Source organism: Rhodnius prolixus, unplaced genomic scaffold (genome assembly GCF_049639745.1).
Source record: "Rhodnius prolixus isolate KJV_2025 unplaced genomic scaffold, Rpr scaffold_4, whole genome shotgun sequence".
In the NCBI taxonomy this organism is placed as follows: Eukaryota; Metazoa; Arthropoda; class Insecta; order Hemiptera; family Reduviidae; genus Rhodnius; species Rhodnius prolixus.
Genome location: NW_027411614.1, coordinates 45,291,081 through 45,317,289, shown reverse-complemented (window position 1 = coordinate 45,317,289; position 26,209 = coordinate 45,291,081). Strand labels below are relative to the sequence as shown.

The 26,209-nt window shown below is 35.9% G+C and overlaps 1 protein-coding gene across 10 annotated transcripts in view; it reads right to left on the bottom strand.

Annotated features, from left to right (window-relative positions):
• LOC141455655 (uncharacterized) overlaps positions 1 to 26,209 on the bottom strand; it is a 140,742-nt gene that overhangs the window by 8,699 nt on the left and 105,834 nt on the right. The window contains exon 1 of one of the 10 annotated variants that reach the window (XR_012459377.1): positions 311 to 929. The exons of 7 other annotated variants lie outside the window; for them this stretch is intronic. The gene's annotated coding sequence lies outside the window, so the exon portion shown is untranslated. Of the gene's footprint in view, positions 1 to 310; positions 930 to 26,209 lie in introns of those variants that run through there. 2 more of the 10 variants (XR_012459376.1, XM_074130891.1) reach the window with 2 other exon arrangements.

Sequence of the window (26,209 nt, the reverse complement as noted above, 5' to 3'; positions counted from 1 at the left end):
GTTTAGTCTCTTACATACCAGTTCCCACACTGTAGCATGTCCAGGAGCTAGCTATCTTTGTAATCTTAAAATTTATTGTTACTCTTATGTGTTTGGACGTAGAACTTGATTATTATTTTGGTACAGCAGAGATCGTAGAAGCGATAATTATTTCTTCCTTGAATTAGGTGATATACCCGTTTTTAACACTATTAAAGGTAACTTAAAACTCACTTGTTTGTAAATTACGATTCTGATTAGCTTCAAGGGTTATTTTATTTTTGCATCATTTGTAGTAAATGTTTTTGAAGTAATTTGTTTACAAACTTACCCTATTGTAGAACTGATGACAGTAGAAAAGGAACTATTTAGAAGTTTTGAAAATGGATTTGACTCATTGAACGTTTGGTAACTACTTCGGCTAAAATATTCATAATGAACGTAATTTGTAGGTTACACAGGTCAATGGTTGTTTATAAATTGCACAAGTTTGCTGAACTAGGTTAGGCCTTCTGAATTGTTTATGTTTCAACCGATTGTGCATTATCAATGGCAATTTCAATATTTTTAATTCATTTCACACTTATTCTGCACTCTGCTGTAGGATGTTTACAAAACAATTTTTCCTGACCTAAAATGTGTCATTTGTTCAGTATGCCAAATCCCTTTTTCTTTTTGTTTTTCCTGTAAATTGTAAATTGCATCCTTCTTAATCCACATTAATTTTGTTTAGTCCCTGCTTAGTAACCATGCAATACTATTTCGATACATTTGTGCACGATACGGTAAGGGAAATATGATTTCCAGGGTAACAACCTGCTTAGAACAATAGTGGTAAAACGCTACAGAAGTATGGCCAAATTAGTGATTGGATCAATGTTTGGCTTTCATTACAAGTTTGTACTCGGTCGGCTCTTTCTCTCGCAGTGTGTTGTTGCTATGGCAGCCAGCATTACATCTCCCCTACCATACAACCAATATAACATTCCAAACCGGAGCAATACTTCTCTCTTGGTGAACCTTTTCAATAACTCAAACTTCGATTATATTATTACTATTTAATATAACTTATATATGTGAATAAATTTATTACAAATTTGCATTTTATCAGAAAATCAATATTAAACCTGCATATGAACTTTTCATAAACCATTTCATCGAGAAAATGTTTTTTAAAGCCTTCATTAAACGGGAATAATGGCGTTTTCACCATATGATTTCTTTGATGATAAGTTCAACGATTGAATGCCATACTGATTTCTTGTTTTTAGTCGGTATATAATCGACGTACTCATATTAATCTACAACTTTTATTGAATTTATACAGAAAAATACTAATAAAGGCACTTTTGAAAGCAGAGGATGGTTTTTTAGAGATTTTTTCGCATCCAAAAATGGCACTGAAGATTTTTTGATCTAAACGTCGTGTCCATATTAAACTCTTCTAGATCTAGAACTTTTATTTATATCTTTTTTCGAGGTAATTTTCGTTTTAGGGCATTTATGAGAAAGAAGGGAAGAGGGAGTTGAGTTAAAAGTGTTTTTTTAACAGACATATCTGGTTAATAACTCAAGTAAGTTGGTGGAAATGAAATTCGTTTTGAAATTCAAAGAAAATGCGTGTGATAGACTGGAAAATGGTAGTAAATGATAAACGTTTTTCGGTTAAAAGGCTTTTTCGATTAAATAAGTACATTTTAGTGGCAGGTGCTGGTGTAGTGATTATGAAGAGTGGCTTTGTAGGTGGCAAATTCCCAGTTCGAATCCCGCTTGTACATACTTTTTATTTGTTAGAAAAAAATGTTAACAGTATGTTCCAGCCCCTATCCACGACACCTAATTGGTTGTTGTAGGCTCCGCCTGTTAAAAAAAAAAATAGGCGATTACTTAACTTACTTAACCTGTAGCGTATTTTGTAAAGGAAATTTAAAATTTTTAGAAGTGGTGAAACTTTACCGTTTGGTAAAGTGTACGATGATCTTGATTTGCACAACTTGAGGTAACTAAGCATTAGGTAAAAACGTAAAAAGTTTGAAGAGAATTTACAATATGAAACTTCAAAAACAGCGGAAAGAAGCGGAAGTCGTGTGAGTCCCCACATCTGATATTTTTTTATTTGCTAAAATATTTTACTGAGTTTATTAATATTTTTACAAAAAAAATTTCCCGAGAAAGTAGTCTTTTTCATTTATTTAATTTTATGTGAAAAACCCCTTGGAAAAGTCTTTAGAGCGGAAAAAAAGAGAGTTCGTAGACAGGAAATTAATTGCTGAGGCCGGGGAAACTCTTACGGTACTATTTAGTTATTTATTAAGTCGGAGATCTTTTTTATTGCTTTCCCGAACGGAAAATGCTAAGCTTTTGCAATCATGTATTTTTTAACATCCTCATTAGGGATACTGAGGGTGCTTGGATTCCAAAACTGACGCAGCAAGCAACTTACTGGAGAGGTAAGGAGGACGAGGAGGAAAAAGGTCTTTCATTAGTGGGTCTAATTATTATCAATACTGAAAGCAAAGACTACAAGAATAAAAGAGGATCGTTAACATTTTTTTGGAGTTCCATTTTGTAAGTTGTTCCACAGGAAGTGGCTAGTTCTTAATGGATGCAAAGCACACATGCCTTTATAATAATTTTGGTCTAAATTAATGTTATTCGTTGACATCAATTCATCCCCAGTTTTAATAACTCCAAGTCCTTGGATAAGAAGATTCAATTTAAACAGAATCAATGTTTACAAAAACTCTGAACACTTAAAAACTACCCCCCCCCCGCACACAGGGACGTGGGATTAGACATCTTTTTCCAGCCTCTTCCAGCATTCAATGCTGTCACCTCCAACGTCTGCATAATACTGCTGAGACAATAGTTGTAAGCCAATTATTTGGCTTTAACTTCGTCTGGCTTTAACGCACAGAGGTGGTTGTGTAGAGAACCGTCTTTTCGAAGGAGTAAGTAAGCCTTTTTTCTCTATGAACGCAGGTTTGAGTGAGAAGGAGAGAGTGAACTTGCACAGGAAGCCTGCATAGTTGGAGGAGTATATTCCCAACTTTTAGGACAGAAGGATACATTTCCGTCACTTCTTGAGTGCTTTGCTAAAAGGATTTAGGATTTCTTTGGTGTTTGTGCTGGTTATATCCTCCAACGAGGAATCGAAAAAGGGACTTCTTTTCACCGCGGAGTGGTTATTTAATTCTGTCGACTCATAGAAGAGAGAGATTTGCTTAAAGAAACTCTATACAAGGCAGAAGCGTGTACCCTTTCATCAGAACCCTTTTAACATCCTAAATGAAGAAAGCTATCTTTTTTTTACAGGTCATGCGGTGAGAAGCTCATCCTTTTACTAAACGATTTCCCCAAAGTAAGAACCTCTTTTCAGAGCTCTCCTATAGATCACTTGTTCTGGAGGAGCATAACATTAAAAAAAAAAAATTGTTTAGAATCACGAGTTGAAGATGCGAGTAGTAGAATTTAATTGTAGTATATTGAGGCATAAGACTAACAAAATTTAGTAAACATTTTAAGTTTGCTTCTGCAAATATTCTCAAGTTTTTAATTAATATTGTACTATATTAAATTGAAAATATATCTGATTTTCTCTTTAAAATTGTATTTTATATTAACTAGATGGCATCTTTAGGAAAGATTATTAAATAAATAAGAGACAGCGTATATAGGGAGAAAGACTTAAGAGAACGAGAGAGAAAGAAAGAAAGGTTAGGTAGAGGCGGAGAAATCTCGGAGTTGGATATCTTGTCTTGAACTTCTTGAAGTAATATTGGACTTAGGACTTAAGCATCTTGCTTAATTAAACTCCATCCGAAGAGAACTCTCTACTCTCTCTCTCTGTTAGATCCACAGATGGTTCTTCTTCTTCTTCTAGCAGTGCCTCCACCCTTTCTATAACAGTCTTCTTCTAATATCAATATTCTTCCTTTTCATCTTTCAATAAACAAACTTTCCAACGATATTTAATTTAAAATTTATTAATTAAACATTTTCCCATTTCATAATATTAATAACTTATTTATTAAAGCTATATTTTAAGAAACATGTTTAATTTTTAGGAGTTATTAACGCTCAAAATTATTAATTAACAATTAATTAATTAAATTGTTCAATTAATTAACTACATTAATTAAATCATTTAATTAATTTAATACTGTTATTTTGTTTAATTAATTAATTTAAGTTATTTATTATTATTTAATTTATTAATTAAATAATTAATTTAATTAACAATTTTTAATTTCTCTCACTATGAGGGGTTGACGGAAAGATACCACAGCACCTAGACTTCATCCTACCTTGCTGAACATGGTACTGCACTTAGAAGCTAATACTTCCGCTAATACTAAAGCTTCCGAACAAAAAAGGAAATGGATTTCAGGGCGCGAATGACCATAGCAGTCGGTGCGCCGGAAAAAAAGAAATCTGTACAGTATCCCTTGTTATATCCAAAAGGCGTACGTAATTAAGTGGATAGGAACGTCTTTAACTAAGGAAAAGGATGTAATAAAACGGATCACTTTATACAGTATCAAATTCACCATCAATAATTGGAAAAAACGAAAATCCATTATAAAATATACAGGAAACTTTTTAAAAAGATCAATCATTAAAAAGAAAAACAAAAAATGAAGTCATTTCCGTTGAAGAATTTTTCGATATTTTTAAAGATAAATAATATATTACATAAAATGTGAAGTGTTCATTATTGTAAGTTATGTATTAAATGAAATAAATAGCTGGCTATAAATCTGGGTAACGTGGGTATCTTTCATCCAAACTGGGTACTGCTTGATAACCAGGGACGTACCCACCACTCTAGATACATCAATCACCACCAGGCTGTGGTACTTTAACAGCCAGTGGATTAGATATACAATATCTATCTTTATTCATTAGTTTGTCTTTCTAATAAGCGCTCCAGAATAAATGGGAATGGATATATCAGGTTCAAAGGGAAGTTTTAGGAAGAGGTCCAGAGGGTATTGTTCCTTTAAAGTCAGTCAACTATTACTCGTACAAATTAATCTAAAGCAAGTACCATTAACGACTGCAAATCTTTGGCAATCTGGGACAAGACGATTTATTCCATCAACTATGGAAATTGAGCTCTTGGGATTAAAGAAATTCGATGATTCCCTTTTTTTATAGTTTGCCTGGTCCAGAGTGGTGAAGGTTTGGCTACTAAGAGAGATATCCAGATGCGGAGATGGTGGCAGAGGCGCAAGAGGTATAGGGGTGAATGGTGGTCGGAAAAGAACTGTGATTTCCCACGGATTCAATTTTTGGAAGGTGAATTGTTGGCAATATATGGGCGGGCATTGCCAATGTAATAAGGATAGCACCCCTTCTGCTTACCAATGCTGGCTGTTGCCATAATTTCCGCATAACGGTACCTTTCTGCATTTATGGTTTTACCAGTTTCCAAAACGTGATACCCGCTGGCTACCAAGTAACTGGAGGTAATGCCATAACTTTGGTTTTATTTTTTTGTGGGGGTTTGAGCAATGTTAAGTGCTAAAGGGGAGCAGCCTTGTCCAAATAGAACGATTCCTTTCGTTAGATTTGTTACAAGTCACGATCTAAAGCAATAAACAAAAGCTGGTCTTCTTGGAGTTGTAGCGCAGTGAAAAAAGATAAGAAATCTTCAAACGTTAAAATTTTTGCCGATTGTTCAAATCATCTGACACAGGCTTTTCCAGTTCTTCTTCTTAACAATAACAGCAATTTGGCTGTTCCTTACGTTCGGATGCTTCTGAACCATTTGTTAACTGGTTAACTTCAACATTGGACCTTGAAGCATCATTTTTGGATTTCTTTAGAACGGCTCTAGAGGTCAAAAATGATTATTCCTACCGCTCTTCGCCAGACCTGTCTTTATGATTAAAAATCCCCGCCTCTAACTAGCCATGGAGGGTTCAGTTAGGGATGCTGTCCAGTTCCACCATCTGTCCGTAACTATCTAGTGCCCTGTTCCACTACTTCATCGCCCTTTTCTTGCCACTTAGAGATATAATAGTGGGAACAAGAAATTACGAAACAGGAAGTTGATAATGTCATTTTTAACAAAATGAAAATACATTTAAAAAAAAAATTCTTTGCAGTCCTATTAGCCAGTAAAGGAATGTCCAGCGAGTGAAATTTTAAATACCTAATTTATATGTAAAAAGGATCATCTGTATTTAAATGGACCACAGTTTGGATTGTACCCTAATCCAGTCTTGTCCTGTATTCGACTTGAATTTAAAGTAACCATCAAAATGTTACCAGTATTTTTTTTCTCGTTATTTTTTCTAGTAACATATTTAAATTTTATTAATAAAAATGTTGTTAATATGTAACAATTTACATTTATCCCGAAATTTATGGTTAAAATAAAACTGTAAAAGTAGAAATGACGGTTTTTTTGGGGGGGGACAAATAACATTGGCTAGACTTTCACTTCTTGCTTAAATAGTGAAAACGTGACGAAAATTTGTAAATTCACTGAAACATGTTTTCTTTTATTTTTATTATTAATAAATACAAAAAAATGTCTGTATTCGTGAGTTCGTATGATTTTGAGAGCAAAATATGTCAAAAAGAAATCGCCGGAAGCTTAAACGTATGATTGGAACCACTTAAGAGGAAGTAGTTTGCAAGCGCGTAATTTTCTGATTTGCCAGCTGATAGTGCGAAATATTGTTGCAAAATAGTAATTACTAATGCAAGTACACATGTATAATACGAGGGTCGTTTGAAAAGTCCGTGCAAAAATAAAAACTACTTAATTTTTTGGGGTAAACCTTTTTTATTTTTCAACATAGTCTCCTTTTAGGCTTATACACTTCGTCCAATGCTGCTCTAGTTTGTTGATCCCTTCCGAATAATAGGATTTGTCCAAGTCTGAAAAATAGCCATTCGTTTCTGCAATCACCTCCTCGTTTGAATAAAATCTTTTTCCCGCCAGCCATTTCTTCATATTGGGGAACAAATAGTAGTCCGAGGGAGCCAAGTCTGGAGAATAGGGGGGATGTGAAACGAGTTGTGGAACCCTATTTCCATTAATTTTGCGACCACAACTGCTGAGGTGTGAGCTGGTGCGTTGTCGTGATGGAAAAGGACTTTTTTGTGGGCCAATCGTGGGCGTTTTTCTTGCAGCTCGGTTTTCAAACGGTCCAATAACGATGAATAATATGCACCTGTAATAGTTTTACCCTTTTCCAGAGAGTCGATGAGGATTATTCCTTGCGAATCCCAAAAGACAGTCGCCATAATCTTTCCGGCCGAAGGAACGGTCTTCGCCTTTTTTTGGCGCAGATTCCCCCTTGGTAACCCATTGTTCTTTGATCTCAGGAGTGTAGTGATGTAACCATGTTTCATCCACAGTGACGAAACGACGCTTAAAGTCCTGCGGATTTTTCTGGAACAGCTGCAAACCGTCCTTGCAACACTTCACACGATTTCGTTTTTGGTCAAGCGTGAGCAATCGCGGCACCCATCTTGCGGATAGCTTTGTCATGTCCAAATATTATGTACCCGTTCATTCGAGATGCCCACAGCACTAGCAATCTCACGCACCTTCACTCTTCTGTCATCCATCACCATATCATGGATTTTATCAATGATTTCTGGAGTAGTAACCTCAACAGGGCGTCCAGAACGTTCAGCGTCACTTGTGCCCATATGCCCACTCCGAAAATTTTGAAACCACTTATAAACTGTTCTAATCGAAGGTTCAGAGTCACCATAATGTTTATCAAGCTTCTCTTTAGTCTCCTGAGGCGTTTTGCCTTTCATAAAGTAGTGTTTAATCAACACACGAAATTCTTTTTCGTCCATTTTTTTGAAAATCACTCGACTTCCTCGATCCAAACGAATGCCAAACACAAAGAAATAGACCGATCTGGCTGAAACTTGGTGTGTGTTCTTCCAAGAGATGCTACTAACTAAACATAACCTCGATACGCGCCAGTGGTGCTATCTCTCTGTCTTTGCACGGACTTTTCAAACGACCTTCGTAGAGTACATTGAGTAAATGCTAGCAGTACACATGTATTTGTGTTGTTAGCCATAGAACCATAAAGTAAAGTAATCGCCTATTTTTTCAGGCGGGGCTTAACGTCCGACTACCAATTAGGTGTCGTGGACGGAGGCGATTAGCAAACATACTTTACTGTAAATTTCTTTTATTAACCATTAAATACAATCCAAGGGCTAGACTAGTACCGCAATACATCTTAGCTTTGCGGGTCTAGTCTATAACCGCCTAACAAACATACTTTACTATAAATTTCTCATATTAAACATTAAATAAAATCCAAGGCCTAGACTAGTACCGCAATACATCTTAGCTTTGCGGGTCTAGCCTATAACCGCCTAACAAACATACTTTACTATAAATTTCTCATATTAAACATTAAATAAAATCCAAGGCCTAGACTAGTACCGCAATACATCTTAGCTTTGCGGGTCTAGCCTATAACCGCCTAACAAACATACTTTACTATAAATTTCTCATATTAAACATTAAATAAAATCCAAGGCCTAGACTAGTACCGCAATACATCTTAGCTTTGCGGGTCTAGCCTATAACCGCCTAACACACATACTTTACTGTAAATTTCTCGTATTAAACATTAAATAAAATCCAAGGCCTAGACTAGTACCGCAATACATCTTAGCTTTGCGGGTCTAGCCTATAACCGCCTAACAAACATACTTTACTATAAATTTCTCATATTAAACATTAAATAAAATCCAAGGCCTAGACTGGGGGATTCGAACCCAGTACCACAATGCATATTAGCTTTGCAGGTCTCGAATAGAACCATAATATGAACAATATTTAAGAGATTTTAACACTTGCTGCTCAAAAAAAAAGATACAGAAATAGATTGAGATACCTAATATTATTTAGAATGTTGAGAATTTTTTCAATTTTGAAGCGACATGTAGAACAGGGAACTCTGACAGGAATCAGGTGAAAGTATCTGGTCGAAGGATTAGATCCATGGAATTTACGGGTAAATTTCCCGTTTCTTCCAATCAGACATTCACACATTAGGAAGATGGAATTCCCTGCACAGGAAATTGTGGAATCAAAGACAAGTTAACCTTTCCGATAGGGTGCCATTAAAAGCGGAGCTCAATATTAACTGCCAAAAAATGGTTAGGGGGCTGCTTAGTATACTTTACTCAAGGAATTAGGCATGAAAAGTCACAGTTACCTGGACTGTAATAGGAAATGAGAAACGCCTTAAGACGGAGCACAACAATGAGAATGAAACCTTTTACAGCTGGCTATGCTACTTCCAGCACTGAGATCATGCTAAGATCTTGTCAGAGGCTGCTCCATGCTAATGGCATTCCTCTCGCGGCAACGTTTAGCTTGGTGGACATCTGAAGAAGTTAGATCCAGAAGGTTGAAGCACTTGTATCAGATTCTGCTGGTATTGAAATAGAAGTTCAACAGCTGTTTTAAAATGGTGACAGGATTGCCAACTTATGAAAACTGATAATTGCAGTATAATCTTTGTATACTGAATTTTAAAATAGCCCCTGGTTTAATTATTACTGAAAATTAATCGAGTGCTTATTTTAGACATTCTTATTATTATTATTATTATTTTTTAAATATCCAATTACTTTTCTTTTCTTTTTTTTGAAGAAAAACCATTCATTTTCTTTGTGCATCACTTTTTCTTTATTTTATGATTCTGTCCATCATCCATACCTCTGGGCTATAAATTTAAATATGACGTTAAAGATGTTTAATGTCTTTCTGGTTTTTCATTCGAGGAAAAGTTTAATTCATATAATGTTCCAGTGCTTTGGTAGGCGGGGATTTCGCCTTTTTCAAAAGTTTTTATTCGCAGAGAATGGGGGGGGGGAGGCGTTTAGGAAGGAGACGGAAACGGTGGACTAAAAACATTATTTCTCCTTTTATGTCAAGAGCATTCATTAGGGGTTAACCTTGTTGTTGGTAGGACGGATAGTAGAAAGCACAGGTTTAGAGTAGGGGAAGGAGTAACTGGTTGTTAATGGAGAATTTTCGATCGAGGAGGCTGTATGAGTGTGAGAGATTGAGTGTAGGCGCGGAGGGGTGGTGTGTGTGTGTGCAAGAGACTCGTGCCAAATATAATTGCCACGGAGAGAAGCCAGCCGCCTTCACCAATAGAGAGAGAGAGAGAGAATGGGTGCTTATAGTAGGAGCAATGCTCTCTGCAAGTGAAGAGAAGAGAGAAACGCGGTCCACAGGAGCAGACAATAAAAGCAACCCTTGATGGAGTATTGATCCAGCATCACTGCTCCAGGTAGCCCACTATACTATCGGTCCTGAAAACATTTCCCCCAGTTACGCCTTTTCACCTGGAATTCCAGCATTTGTACTATGTACGACGGCGGCCCACCCCTGTTGGGCAAACTGGGCCTGCTTGTTCTCTCAAATCCCTTCTCTCTCCATTCTCTGTCACTTTCTCTTCCCTCTCCAGTCCACACACAAACACCTCCTCTCTCATGCTTCAAGACAAATTACACCTGTTATTATTAACTACTTCACAATTTACCTATGTCAAAATCTAAATCCTATTTCGTCTTGTTCAAAACAGTTATAAAAAAAAAAAGGGATAATAGTTTTTATTTCCGCTTATCCCGCGTAAGAGAAGTGCAGACTTTCGATCTCAATTTTCACCGGAAGCGCAAGATCTGACGGCCCCTCAGGGTGAAAAAACCTATACCTCCTCCATGAATTTGTGCTCACATAATTATTATTTATGAAAAAGAAAGAAAATCTACTTAAAACAAAATTAATTATATCTCATCCTCCTATATCTCTTTCACGTACACATATTTCCGTCATGATTTTTGGCATAAAACTACCTTGGACATAGTCATCCAATGGAGTTGCTAAAAAAAAAAAAAAAAAAAAATGCAGTGATAGAATGATGACTAGTGAGGCGGGCGTTGATCTCAAAACCTGGCTTTGAAACCTGGAGATCCCCGGTTCGAATCCCCCGCTTAAATCTAATTTTTTTTTGTTAGAAAATAATGTAAAGTTTGGCATCCACCCCCCGTGGAGGGGGAAAAAATCCTACCCTAATTTGGTAAAGCACTGGATCAAATACTTCAAATCAATAACCACATCAAGATTCTCCATCAAGAAGGCAGCAGCAAAGCTACTTATTGTAACCACAACAGAGAATAAACCTCCAAATGGATGACCAACGCAAAGAACTCAATGAAGTCCAAACCAGAATTTGGTTTTTGAAGGATATTAATAAGCGCAGAATGCTTTGATAAAAACTGGTAATCTATAATCTATAAGTAGAAGTTGTTCAAATGGAATCAATATTATTCCAATACTAAAATAGGTAGTTGCACGTTGTGGCCAAAAAAAAATAGGCGATTACTTTACTTGGTTTTACTAGAAAGAGATTAAGTTATTTCACATTTTGAAAATTAATTATGTCATTTAATTAATAACTAAGCTATAATAAATGGTAGGTAGGCGCCACGGTAGCCAAGCGGTTTTAGACTAGACCCGCAATGCTAATATGTATTGCGGTACTAGTCTAGCCCTTGGATTGTATTTAAAGGTTAATAAAAGAAATTTACAGTAAAGTATGTTTGCTAGTCGCCTCCGTCCACAATACCTAATTTGGTAGTTGGACGAAAAGCCCCGCCTGAAAAAATAGGTGATTACTTTACTTTACTTTTTTTTTTTTTGACCTAAAAGATAGCAGTGTTAGTGGTAACACTATATTTAGGGAGGGGGGGAGTTACAAACATGATTTTGAAGAAGCTCAAGCAGGAGCTTATTTGAGAAAAAGTCTTTAAATTGTTGTAACAAGCTCTAGTCAGGACAAGAGCTTGACGATGTAGAAATTATGAGGAGGAAGATAGTCCCATAAAGTGCCTCAAGTAAATGAACTAGGGTGTTAAGAAGCATTAGTTTTCTCACTTGTCAAAGAAATATGAATTTTACTTCTTTGAAATTCACAATTTTTGATGTTATATCCATAAAAAATTATTTAAAATATAATTAATGTAAAAACTTATTGGCTTAATTATTAGATATTATTTCAACAAAGAATGGCACCGCTTGCTCCATTTCCAGAGATAATATCTTTTTTTTTTACTAGATCCAATAATGGTGGTAAAAGTTGCTGAGAAAGTGGGCGAAGTAGAATTGAACTTAAGGAAGAGCTTAACTAAACAATACACTGTCTCATGAAACTTTATCTTTTCAATAAAACTAAGTCTTTTTTCAATATCCTTAAAAGATTGAATAGTTGGCCACTATTTTGGTCCATTCAGGAAAAGATAGTGCACTCCCTTTCTCCTACTATAAATTTAATTACACAGGATCTGAATTTTAGTAGTACTAGATTAGTTTGGGACCTATAAACTTTATAAGTTCAAACAGGTTCTTTTATTGAGCTCGGGAAACAATGTCTTATTATCCATAACCATCAGATTGATCGTTCTGAACGAATGATTCTGTTGGACTCATTAAAGATCTGAAAAGTTTTTCATTTATTGAACATTCACTGTTTTTGTTGGGGGTTACATTGGAAGCTGCAATATAATTTTTAATAAGAAACCCTTGGCAAACAGTCTACGGCTGAGTTGGAAGATCGCGGGCCTAAATTCTGGATTCCAAGTCTGCGAAGAGTTCAACAGGATGGGTCAAAGGATGAGATGGGCTAGCTTTATTTAGCAGTTTCATCCGAAAATTCCCTTAAAAAAAATCTAAGGAAATCCCCTAGGTGCTGCAGCAAATGCTTGTCTATCATCTGGTTAGTAGTAGAATCTTCAGGGATTTCCAAAACATTTGGTATTGCCTAACCCCACGAATGGTTCCAAATGCCAGAAGTCACAATCAGCAAACTAGTGATTGATTGCCATCAAGCAGGATAGGAGGTATCGTTTCTTGCAGACCAGTCCGCTCTGGTGGACACCGCTAGGTTGTCCTGCCCTTCCCTATCCTGTCCTTTCCCTATCGAAAGGCATAATTTCCGATAAAATTGGAAGTGGACAAGAAACTGTGTAAACGCTAGAATTTCCCAAATTCGAAGGAAGTCATATTACAGGAGGTGATAACTTTTGGATCAAAATATATTTTAGAGTTCTCTCGAAAGCTGCTCCTCGATTTGCAGAATCTTTTCTAAATGTCTTGAATTGTGCCAAAGAAGATCAGGTTTAAGTGATTTCCAATCGCTTTTGCTAAGAAAATTGGACCGCTTCGTACAAAATTTACGTAGAAAATATGGCGGTTTGAAAGAGATATAACAACAGTAGTTTCTTAGTCTTTCATTAAAAAACAAAAAGAAATATTTATTTACTGTTAAAGATTCCTAGTTTTAAGAAAAATGGCGGTAAGAATAGTTCATGCTGAAACTTGATTTTGTTCAACTCTTTCTGATGGTGAATGTGAATTTAAGTATCCAGGAATTAAAAAGAACATGCACAAGAAAGTAAGGATGTAGGTGGCAGTTTTAAACGGAAAAAGATATGTAGTACAGGTATTGTTGAAGGACAAGAAGGTACGCTGGAATGGAGAGAGAGACAGAGAGAGAGAGGACTGCAAGGAAGAATTTTTGGTGATACCATGCGCATATTTCATGAAAGGAGAGCAATGCTAACATGTCCATTTTACCCTCTCCAGCATGCAGAGTACTTCTTCAGCGAGACAGAGTGGACCGTCACTGGAGGATGAGCAGACCCATTTGCATGGAAGTAAAAACCTTTCATAACGGATCTTGTCAGTCCGTCCCTTACGTCTCCATTCTCTCCATGCTCCAGTGTAGTGCCAGTACTAGTCTGCGACTCCATTATACCCACTAGACCCTAGTTTCTTTTCTATTTTGTTACTTTTACCCATAGAAAAGCACTGCTTACAAAAATCTAGCTAATGGAGCTTTTCTAGACTGGAATAAAAACCACTTTTGGAATAATATTGATTCCATTTGAACAACCTCTACTTATAGATTATAGATTACCAGTTTTTATCAAAGCATTCTGTGCTTATTAATATCCTTCAAAAACCAAATTCTGGTTTGGACTTCATTGAGTTCTTTGCGTTGGTCATCTATTTGGAGGTTTATTCTCTGTTGTGGTTACAATAAGTAGCTTTGCTGCTGCCTTCTTGATGGAGAATCTTGATGTGGTTATTGATTTGAAGTATTTGATCCAGTGCTTTACCAAATTAGGGTAGGATTTTTTTCCCCTCCACAATTCTAAGGTTGGTTTTGTAGAACGAGTGGTTTGAGTGGTTTTCAAGTGTGGGATGCTGTGGCTACATTTTCTTTTCTATCTTCCAGCTCTCAACTAGTTTTGAATCTTCCAATTATGCATTAACATAACGTGCAGCTGAATTGACTTTACTGATGTAAAACATTACATGGAATGCAATTTAAGGAATGCACCGCAAATCTTAATAAAGAAACGACTTCTGATACTGGATTATAATCAACGTCACGAGTAAAACAACCAATAAGAACTTGGTATCAACAAGTGTCAATGCAGCACAAAGCAACGCTACTCATGGTCCAGGCCTGGCCGAAAGAGGTGTGTATACACATTTAACGCTTGTATAGAAGGCCTTGCGGAACCGGAAATCAAATCATTTATTTCATTAGGCACTGGGATGAAGCGAGCAAGACGTCTGTTATTCTTTTCTAGAGTGTGGAATTCACCTTCTTCTGTGTTTTTTCTTCTCTTTCTACAAAGTTATGTGACGATCCACAGTTTTTGGGAAGCAAGGTGCTTCTTAAGTCTATGTAATAGCCCTTCTTACTTGTAACTAAGTTGTTTATATCCATCAGTGACGAAGCCTTATTCTAAGGGTTCACTTGGAGTTTAAAGGGTCCCCTTTTAAATCATTGCGCTTATTCTGTTTTGGTTGAACTACTCAGAAGAGGAAGGCCTAATTTTTTGCTCTTAATACTGCGTTCAGTCAGGCAAACACTAGGCTAATACGTCAGTAAGCCAGGCTATTCTCTTTATCCTCCGGAATAGTGCGAAATCCTTCTTGTGATTTTAACTCGAAGATGATTAAAGCCATCAGCGCTGCCTCAAAACTGTGGCTAGCTTAGTGCGACCTCAGATTGCCCCCATATAGCCCCACTCCAACATCCCGTCCCAGTTCTACCTAAGAGACTCCTCCCCAGCTTAAAGTCAGTGTTACATCCTAGTTTTTGCTATTCCTCTCTTTTGTAATTTAAAAACCTTGAGAAATAGACGTAAACATTTATTAGTCTCACAAATTACATCCTTAAAGTAGTAAGTGAAACCAAAAATGCAGAATCCAAGATTTGTTGCTTCTTTTAAATTAAAAGAAAAATGAAGAAAATGATCTTTTTAGACGTGACAACAATTATAACCACCAATAAAAGGAAGGAAGGAAAATAAGCTGAGATGAAAATGAAACAAAGGGAGAGAGAGATAAGGTTAGAAAGAAAAAGAAGAGAGTGTGTAAAATTGGCCAAATCAATGTAGAGAGCAGCAAGCGGCGGCTGGAATGGAGAGGCGGTAACGAGGGGGGGCAGCTAGTGTATCCTGTACCAACCGCCAGCACTTACTGCGCATGAACACTTTAAATGCGTTATCAATATTCTAAATTTAATGGGTCAACTGGTCACTGAATGGGTCATACACAACGCATAATCAACCAATGATAAAATGCTATTAATACTAGCAATAAAATGTCCAACCTTTTTTCTTTTAAACTTAGATAATGCTAGAATTTTTTGGGGGTGAAGCTGTTAATAATGTTCAGAGCACTTCTTAGCTGAAGAACTAAAGAACACTAAGGTTTGTGGGGGACCTTTCTATGGTTTACTGGAAAACCTTTAAAAAAAACGGATAACGTGACTGAGTGAACCAGGATTCCCTTGGTTCGTCAGTTTTGTCCACAACCTTATGTCGATCGGTCCCTAGTTTGTAATAAAAACTACTTACAGGACGTCAAAACTTACATTACAAAAGGTGAAAGGTGAAAACAAAGTCATAAATCTGCTCTTTGGGATAATTCTTTTACAAGGGATTAGCAAATGGCAAATGTGAAAATAAAATTTTGTATATAGAATTTCGAAACTCCAAGAATAAAGCCAAATCTACTGTGATTCTGTTAAGTATCAGTGTTCGCTCATGCAACGTAGGTGTCTCCATCTAGAGCAGTGATTCTCAACCTTTTCATTTGTCGCGGCGGCACACTTTTAACAATTTCAAAATTTGGCGATACACTAACAATAAGATAAGTTTAAAAGTATTTTACTTATCCCCATAATACACTGTGTAAAATAGTTTATGTTTATTTTCAATATAAAATAAAATAATATTGTACTGCAAAAAACAACAGTATATGTTTATTAAGGGATTAATTACAAGTTAATAATAAGAATACTTTTAATGAGAAATTAGAGCTTAATGTTTTTTGATAATTACAGTTTATATTTGGTCATATAAATGATAATGCTACTCTCATATCGTCTTCTACATATTTAACGTATAATTTTTATTTTGTAGCATTTCTAAAATTTGGCGGCACACTTCAAAAACTTTCGCGTCACAGTGGTTGAGAATCACTGGTCTAAAGAATGTAATTTATGAATGATTGGGTATTGATGAGGTAGAGTTAGTCTATGAATCCCATGTGGTTGCACAAATCATCTACTATCGAGAGATGTGTCAGTAATGAATGCGTGTTGTGTCAGACTGGGGATTCCCGCAGGTACGTGAAAAAAAAATCCTGAAGGAGTAGCTAGTCTGATTCTACCGTTGTGGAACCAATGGAATCAACGCCTTCTTCCGATATATTCAAAAAAACCTCATTGCTTGTAAATTAAAAGAAGGAAGATCTCGCTTTAATATTTCACCGATGGTTTTACTATCCAAAAGAAGTAAGTAATAAGAAATGGTAACCTACAATACCTTCTTCACAGGACATAGCCATATAAAGGAAATTCAATGGTGCCTGTGTAGCTACAAAGAATTAGTCTGGATAACTACCAAGAAATGGATTCATCATTTCCGGTTATGGGAAAGTTCTTGACGTTACATACGTAACAAACGTCTTACTAATGAGTACGAAAAAGATAATTAGTTTTTATATAACATATAAAAAACAAAAATTGGTACATCAGATTTGAAGATAGACTCATAAATCAGAAGTTGAATTGATGGATTGATTCTCCCAAGGTAGGGAGACTCCCTTCAACATTATTACTGAGCGGATGTGGATCGAAATGTACAGGATGATGATACGACCTACAGATAAATGTATGTATGTTGTGACAAACTTGAATTCGAGACTATTGCAATAAATCATACAGTTCTAGAAAGGAGAGGCAGAAATATTACATTACGATTCATATTACGTATCTCTCTCTCTGCATTTTTGCTACGATTTATTTTGCAATCGATTTAAAGAAATGTTGATTTTTTTTTTTGCTACTACCTAACTCTTTTTAGGAAAGAATTGTGTGTTTCGATTATGTTTAATTTTCGATTTAAATTTTTTCCAGGAAATATATCTGTTTTGTTGTTCCTCTGGTGAGACGGTTAGACTAAACACCGTCAACAGCAAACGATAAAATCCCCTTGAGGCTAAAACAAAGTCCTCAAAGTGTTCAAGTTTTCGTGTTTAAAACTAATAAAATACTTTTACATCAACATTTTCCAAAAGGTAACATCAAGAAACTGAAAATTTTACGCTTAACCTTTCATCATCATCATCATCTCTCGCAATAATGTTCGCAGTGTAATTGGTAAAACATAGAAACTTTGCAGAATGTGGCAGAATAACTCTTGGTTAGGATGCCAAGATCTCGGTAACTTTGATGAATTCTTTCCAAGAAACTTAAGAATGATCTTAATACTGTAAAATTTAATAAATTCATTGTTTTAAAGAAGTAATATTAACTAATAAACTTTCATTTCAATTTATTAAATATTTCAAAATGAGTTTTCAATTTAATAAAACTAAAATAAACTTCTTCAGTGACAAGATGAAGTAGTATAAGACGAAGGACGAAGAAATAAAACAGTAACAGTTTTGTAAAATAATTACAGAACAGAGAAATAAAATGAAATAGGAACGAGTGAAGGGGCCCCCATCAAAGAAACTGACTTTTAACTTTAAACTTTAACTTTTAGATTGATAATGAAGTTAATTACATGACTTGATGGTAAAGACGCTTTCTGTCTTCTGTAAGTCGGAAGGAGAAAGACTTAATTTAAATTCTTTCCTTTTCTCCTCACTTTGAGCGAAGCCCTTATTTAAATGCCATTTTTTATTAATTTTTTTTTGCAAATGTAGTCAATGTACTTAAATATATATTTAAATTAAACTAAAAGGGTACAGTATTCATTAATACATAACTTTTATTTCGGGCAGTACATCTTATTTTTTTCTGATATTCATTAAAAGAGAGGCGATCATAAAGGAAAATCTGGGCGAAAATTTATGTATAAATCGCATTTGAAGTCCCTATCCAGGTAACCATCCGATTAAGATAAGATTCTAGTAGGGCGGCCCTTAAGGCCTACACCACTGCGACCCCTTTGTATCTATTGGTGGCTCTTCCCCAATCTGGAGCTCTCCATCCAGACCCTTCCGTTTAATTGAGACTCTTAATTCTGGAGAGCGACTCTCTTATCCCAAAGGGTAGCAGTAATGCTGCACGAGACCGAGACGAGACCGAGACTTTATGCAAATCTCGCCTCGATCTCGTATGATAAGTGTCTCGTTTCGGTGTTATCAATCACGTTTCGGTCTTGGTCTCGTCGAGATAACTGTTTATTTTTTCAATTTTTGTTTAAGTATTAAAAATGAAAAAAAATGAACCCAATATCTGAGCCAATCAAAATGAATAAAAAAATGGTTTGCTATTAATAATCTTTTCAAAAATTGTTATTATTTTCTAATAATTATTTTAATTTATATATTGGTAATGAAAATGTGTGTAAAAGAAGACAACTACTTACACTTCAATGCATCATATATTACTATTACTGTTATATATCTTTATATAATTTCTAAAAGATGTTAAAAACGCGCCCCAAATGAAAGACCCAAATAACATATCTACCAGCTGTAACAAGTCGATTCCGGAAATAAAAAATACACCACCCAACAAACTTCCCGCATTCTATATAAAATATCTCCTTAACAAAAACTTACAGTTTAAAAAGTTAAGTATAAGGGTTGATTAAACGCCAAAAGGTACACAAATCAGCTAGTACCCAACATTTCATTGATATTATTTTAAGTAATTTTATTACATTAATTTTCATTAATATTTTTTTGAATTTATTAGATGTTTCACAGACCCTTATGCTGGCCATTTTAATCTACAAAATATTTGTTCAAGTAGAACACCATTTAACTTAGATTGACTGTAATAAGATAAATAAGATATGCATATTTTTATGACAGCTAACATAATTATTCCAGTATATTACTGTAAGTAAAATTAGAGGGACTACATTAAATTACAATTGAGAAATAAATAATTATTGTTGAATAATTTACTTGATATTACCTACGCGTTATTTGTGCTCACAAATACTTCGGAAAGACGAATTCTTGACTGAAATATTGTTTTAAATCCGTGATTCAAATTTAAATAGTAGCCGACTCTGCCTTTGTCTTTTTTTACTTTAACGTGCATGTACATACATACGATATATGTGACTATTCAGAATAAAGAGCATAATAAAGATAAATCAGAAGAATAATTTGGAATAAAGCTAAAATAAAGTACCTATTTAATTACGAAAATATAATATACATTTTATCATAATTATAACAAAAAAATAAAATATTATGAATGAACAAAGGGAAGGGATTAGCTATGCGGTTAGCATATTGGATTCCCACGTGGAGGTTCCGGGTTCGAATCCAGCTGCTGACCCTTGATTTTCTCTTTCTAAGAGCTTCTTACAGCTCACTGTCCGGGTGATGGACAGAGTTGTCTGTAACGAGAGAACACTGTCCGGAGGCCGGCAGTGCACTGAAAAAAGCTCCGGGCGCCAATAACCTTGATGTTGACGCGACTTAAATCATAAAAGAAAAGAAAAAGAAAATGAATGAACTGGCCAGCATAAGGGTCTGTGAAACATCTAATAAATTCAAAAAAATATTAATGAAAATTAATGTAATAAAATTACTTAAAATAATATCAATGAAATGTTGGGTACTAGCTGATTTGTGTACCTTTTGGCGTTTAATCAACCCTTATACTTAACTTTTTAAACTGTAAGTTTTTGTTAAGGAGATTTTTGTACCTTTTGGATAAATTTTCTTTTTTGTATGTTTTGCAAAGTTACATATCTGCTTTTCAGATTTTATTAAAATTGGGAATAATAAATTTAATTTTATCATTATAACCTGAAAAGGTGTTAAGTCGGAGTTACTACCACTGGACAGATCTTTTTAAAGAATGATTATAGTTGCGGTCCCCAAACCATCCTCAATAACAATTTTTTTGAGAAAGCGTTTTGAATAAAATAGGAAGGTAATTTGTACGTAAATAGCAAAATTAAACTGCGATTTCAGTACTTCCCTTTAAGAGGAGTAAGAAAAATAAACTGCGATTACAGTACTTCTCCCTAAAAGGCAAAGAGGCAAAGATTTTGAATCGAACTACAATTCATTGATGAAAATCGGTTCACTCATTGAAAATTTTAACGATTGCAATACTTCCTCTTAGTAGGTGTAAGAGCATGATGGCACTTCACAGCCACGTAGAGGAGCTTTAACCACTTCTTCTTACTAAATTTTATCAAAATCGGACTAACAGTTATAGAAATATTGGTAATAATAGTTTTAGAAAGGGCCTTACTTGGGTGGGGCAAACTCCCCTCCTTATGAGGCACAGCGTCGAGACTTTTAAAGTGCAAATCTGTACAAAATTTCGATTCGAATGACACTTTATTCATGACAATCGGTTTACTTTTCGATAATTTGAAACGATTGCTATACTTCCCCTTAACAAGTGTAAGAGCAGATCGTCGCTTTAATGTTACGTAGGGGAGCCCTAACCCTGTCATCCTACCAAATTTTATCAAAATCGGGCTAAGATTTACAGAGTAATTAATGATAATAATTTTGGAGGGGGCCTTACATAAAAGGGGCTAACTCCTCTCCCATTCCATGTACAGCGTCGCGACCCCCAAAAGGCACATCTACATAAAATTCCAAATCGAATGACATCTCATTCATGAAAATCGGTTCACGCGTTTAGGCGCTACGTTGTTTACAAAAAAGGTAACAACAACAACAACAACAACAACAACAAGAAGAACAAGAAGAACAAGAACAAGAACATTTTTTGAAAATGCCGTTTTTGCTCATTTTTAACATCTTTTTTCTCAATATCTATCAAATCTAGGTTGTTGCAAAAAAATTACAGTTATAAAGGAGGATTTGCCCTATATTTTAAAGAAAATTTGGGAATTTTATCTTTTATAGAAAAAGAGAAAAAAATTGTCAAAGTTGGGTGTTTTTCAACGTTACGCTTTTTCGTGCAGTTTTTGATGATCAACCCTTATACAACTGTCCTACCGGACAGTTTTAATAATTCAAATAATATCTAAGTTCAAAGTATTTGATTAATGATAGTGAAATTTATGATATAAAAAAAATTATGTAATTCGAAGTCAAATAGATGTAGTAATATTGAGCATATATAATAAAATCGTATCTTTTAATAATTAATTCAATACCCGTAATGATTATTTATTAATAAAGAACACAATTTTATAATTTTGTAGCTAAAAATTAATATTTGAAAAAACCGAGACGAGGCCAAGATTTCTCGAATAAATCTCGACGAGATATATGTATATATAATTTCTCGATCTCTGTCTCGGTCTCGGTCCCTCAAATCACATCTCTGTCTCGGTCTCGGTCCCTCAAATCACATCTCGGTCTCGGTGTCGAGACCGAGATTGGTCCCGATTCTCGTGCAGCATTAGTTAGCAGCCTGTTTCTGTATATGAATTGGTCCAGAAAGGCTGGAACAAACTTCACCCCTTACTTATTCAAATTTACACAAAAATTCTACGATAAAAGTGACGTCTTTTAAGGAAGCCCAAAAAAGGGACCTCTTTAGGTCAAAATGGATCAATATACAATCTTAATATTAGATCAAAAATGCCTAGGGTGAAGAAACTTTACAATAATAATTGTGCAAGGCAAAAAAAAAGGGCTACGCCTGAATAGAGCACCAGTGACAGTGGCCACAACTTGGTGAAGGGCCACCCTCAAGATGTCTACCTAATTTATGGATATCCTGGCCATTAGAGTATAAAAGGCGGCACACGCTTGCCTTTACTGTCTCTGTCTCGCACACACACACACACCTACGTTTTAGGGTAAACATTGGAAGTTAGTTGTGCCTGTGTGTACGAGTAATGAGAGGAGGAAGATCTAACTTGTACATATTAGAAAGGAGCATGTAAATCTCAGCGAGGGTACGAAAGACCCCGGCTGAGAGAGAGCAGCCATTACGGGCGGAGGTTAGGCCCCGGGAATGTCTGGCCAGCCCCCACTATCTGGTGGGTACCACCCACTCCAATAATAACCCACACCCATTCCTCTAACTACTAGACCAATAATAAACGTGTCCAATTTCGTCTTTAGTTGTTTTGCATCTTAGCAACAGTACCTAATTTCTATTCTTTGTTAAAATTGGTACTCTCTTTTATTGCAGGTGAGAAAAATATTGAGTATTCTTAAAATTAGATACAAAGAAGTTTATTTTGTTTTCTTTATTTGACTGTCTGTAAGAGAGAGTATGGAGATAGTATCTAATTTTCGATATCGAATATTCATTTGCGACTCTGCTTTGATGAATAAATCAGTAGCTTACTCTGAATTTCGATCCAAGACACGCAATTTCTTGATGTAAGACTAAATAGTCTTAGGATTCTAAACTGTGCAATAACTCAATACATTTCAACTACTGTTATCGGATCGTACAGCCTCCTAGCGTTTTGCTTAAACTTTCGCAAACTATTTGTTTGCGCATTTCGAATTCTAAATTCCCTCACACTAGACTTAAAAGAACAGAACTAAACAGACGCTATCGACTACTTAAAAGTCTCTCAGATAGATCTAAACTGTCTCTAGACAACAAAAGACTGATTTATACTTCTACATTAAAAACGCATCTGGGCGTATGGAATAAAGCTGTGGGGTTCAACCAAACGCTCCAATCTCCAAAGGATTCAATCCCTTCAATCTAAAATACTTCGAACTATAGTAAACGCTCCATTTTATGTCTCCTACCTGGACTATACCCACTATGACCTTAACATTCCTTTAGTCGCACAAGTCGTTGAAAATACGATTCAGAAAACTCGCACTTTAACCTGCAAACTCCTATAAATTCTCGAGCTCAAAATCTTTCTTCTAGAACTCTTCCTGATAGCCCGGACAAGACGCCTTAAAAGAGACAGTGGCCTCGTCTAGTGAAGAGAGTGACTAATAGTTCAAGAGTTTTGGAGTGTTACCACTGGAGTAACTTCTCCACTCGTCTGTTTCATTTGTTACTCTGTTATCATTGTTACTTATAGCGCCCCCTCAAACCCCCTCCCCCCAAAAAAATATGTAAATAATCAGGAAATCTACTTTTAAGTAGCTAGAGCAATGACCTTAGCGCATCGTATCCCAAATAACATAAGAACGAACTAACAAACAGACAAAACAGATTCCAGAAAAAAATGTTCGACTTCAAATTAAGTTCGAATTCCTTAAAGTAGATAAAAGCTCTTAAAATCCTTCTAATTATCTATTCAACATTAAGGACAACCGATTTCATGAGTAGCCAGGGTACATTGTGCTGCTTTCTTTAGCAAAATGGTTTGTGACTTAAGGCCATTATTAGATTCCAAGTGTTTTGAAATTTCACGCTAACAACCCCGCACCACGGCTTATGGCTAATCGACGACGTTTTTATCAACCTTGATAGGCGAAGGAGTTTATTAAAGGCTATTCGCCGAGGCTGACTGCAGAATTAATCCGTCAAGGCCGTGGGGCTATAAGGATAATTGTAGGCCTATTAACTGTGGCCACTGCAGGCTCAGAAAACACAAGCATCGCATGGGCCTGGAAGATGATAGCCTTTGTAGGTACTATCAGGAGGAGGAAACGGCACTGCATGCATTGTGTCAGTGTGAGGGGCTTGTCCTGGCTAAGGATGTTACTTCTCGGGGAGTGAAAAAAAATTAAGGCCAGTGAGCTTTACCCAAGAGTCGCTCTCCAGAATTAAGAGTCTGATCAAACGGACGGGTCTGGAGGGAGAGCTCTAGAGAAGGGGAGCCACAGTAGATCCAAAGGGGTCGCAGTTGCGTAGGCCTTAAGGGCCGCCCTAATCTAATCTATCAACTTTGATTCTTGGTTAAATTAATGCTTCTATTCGAAGGATTTTGGTAAAACTGCACAGCATATAGTTTTGGGTGTTCAAGAAGTTTAAGTCTTTAATGGTTCAATACCAAGTCTGGATTTTGGCCCTTAGCTTAGAAGGGCTTAGAGCTTAGACTTCACCGCGGAAGGCCATTATAATAGTCGACCATTTTACCCTGAAAGAAATATAATACTGCAATTCTGATTATCCCCACTCGAACTGTTAGCGTCACGTATCCCTGAAAGCAAACACCTCCTCAGGCTAAGTGACTATTAATGAAGTACAATTAGTGAAAGCGGTGTTCAGTACCAGATCATGAATATGTTAACAGCCGTAAGGAAGATTAAATGTTTTGTTGTGTTCTGGGCGGCTTCCCCCCATTGTTGTCTTATCCCATTAAAATTTCCATTCATCTCTGGATGGACTGACTAGGTACAGTATATTTGCGTAGTAATATTGTTTTAGAAATGACTGTACTTATCCCTCTAAGGAGAGCCAAAAGGAAAAGGGTAAAACGTATGCTTTCTCAACTGCTATTAGCAACGTCATAAGCACTCTGTTTTATAGCTCCTTGGAGAAATCTGTACACAGACCAAACGATGCCGCAGAAGTACCGCTTGTGAAATAAACGATTGTACTGGCGATGTCTATTTCTACCATTTCTTGCTCCGCATCTAACAGCATTCCCTAACTCTCCCTCAGGAACATAAGATTTTATTGCACATATAATGTGCATAAAAAATTGTGGGAAAAAAAGGTAATTGCAAATCGAGTTCTTTTCCTGTAGCAAAAGCAAAAAATTACTACGAATTTGGGCATTCACCGGAAGCCCACTTTTCAAGAAAAAAAAAAAGATATGGTGTGAAACCTTACACGACTTCCTTTTAGAGATATTCTCAACGGAGGTTGGACATGATTGGCATGAAATGTAAGACCATTCATGCAAGAATTATTTTTATAAAATATTTTAATTTTTTTTATTTTATAAGTCTAATTGAAATTCGCAACTGCAACTTCTTTTGCAACAAAACAAATGTAACATAAGATAAAACAATGAATAAGTAAATGTAAAGTAAAGTAAAGTAATGTACTCGTACTTTTTGTACATGTACTAAATGTAAAGTAAAAAATGTAAGTTTTTTCAGGCGGGGCTTAACGTCCAACTACCAATTCGGTGTCGTGGACGGAGGCGACTAGCAAACATACTTTACTGTAAATTTCTTTTATTGAACAATAAATAAAATCTAAGGTCTAGATCGGGGGAATCGAACCCACTAAACCAACAATACATCTTAGCTTTGCGGGACTAGTCTATAACCGCCTAACAAACATATTTTACTATAAATTTCTCATATTAACCATTAAATAAAATCCAAGGGCTAGACTAGTACCGCAATACATCTTAGCTTTGCGGGTCTAATCTATAACCGACAAACATGCTTTACTGTAAATTTCTCATATTAACCATTAAATAAAATCTAAGGTCTAGACCGGGGGAATCGAACCCACTAAACCAACAATACATCTTAGCTTTGCGGGTCTAGCCTATAACCGCTCGGCTACCGTGGCGCCCAAAAAAGAAAAAACAATGAATATGGTTCGGTGAAGGCACCCAGTAGTGTCACTCCATTATCGTGAATATAGTAACTACACCGCTCTTATGATGAGAGTAGATCACGAGGCCATCTTCTCTTCAATCTCCTTGGAGGAATACCTGGTAATGTGGAAGAAGATAGGTGTTCTATGAGAGGGTTAGAATGATGAGCTGCGGTAGAGGAATGAAATTTGAGAAGAGGAGTTTTAGCAAGTTCATTACGGATGGTGAG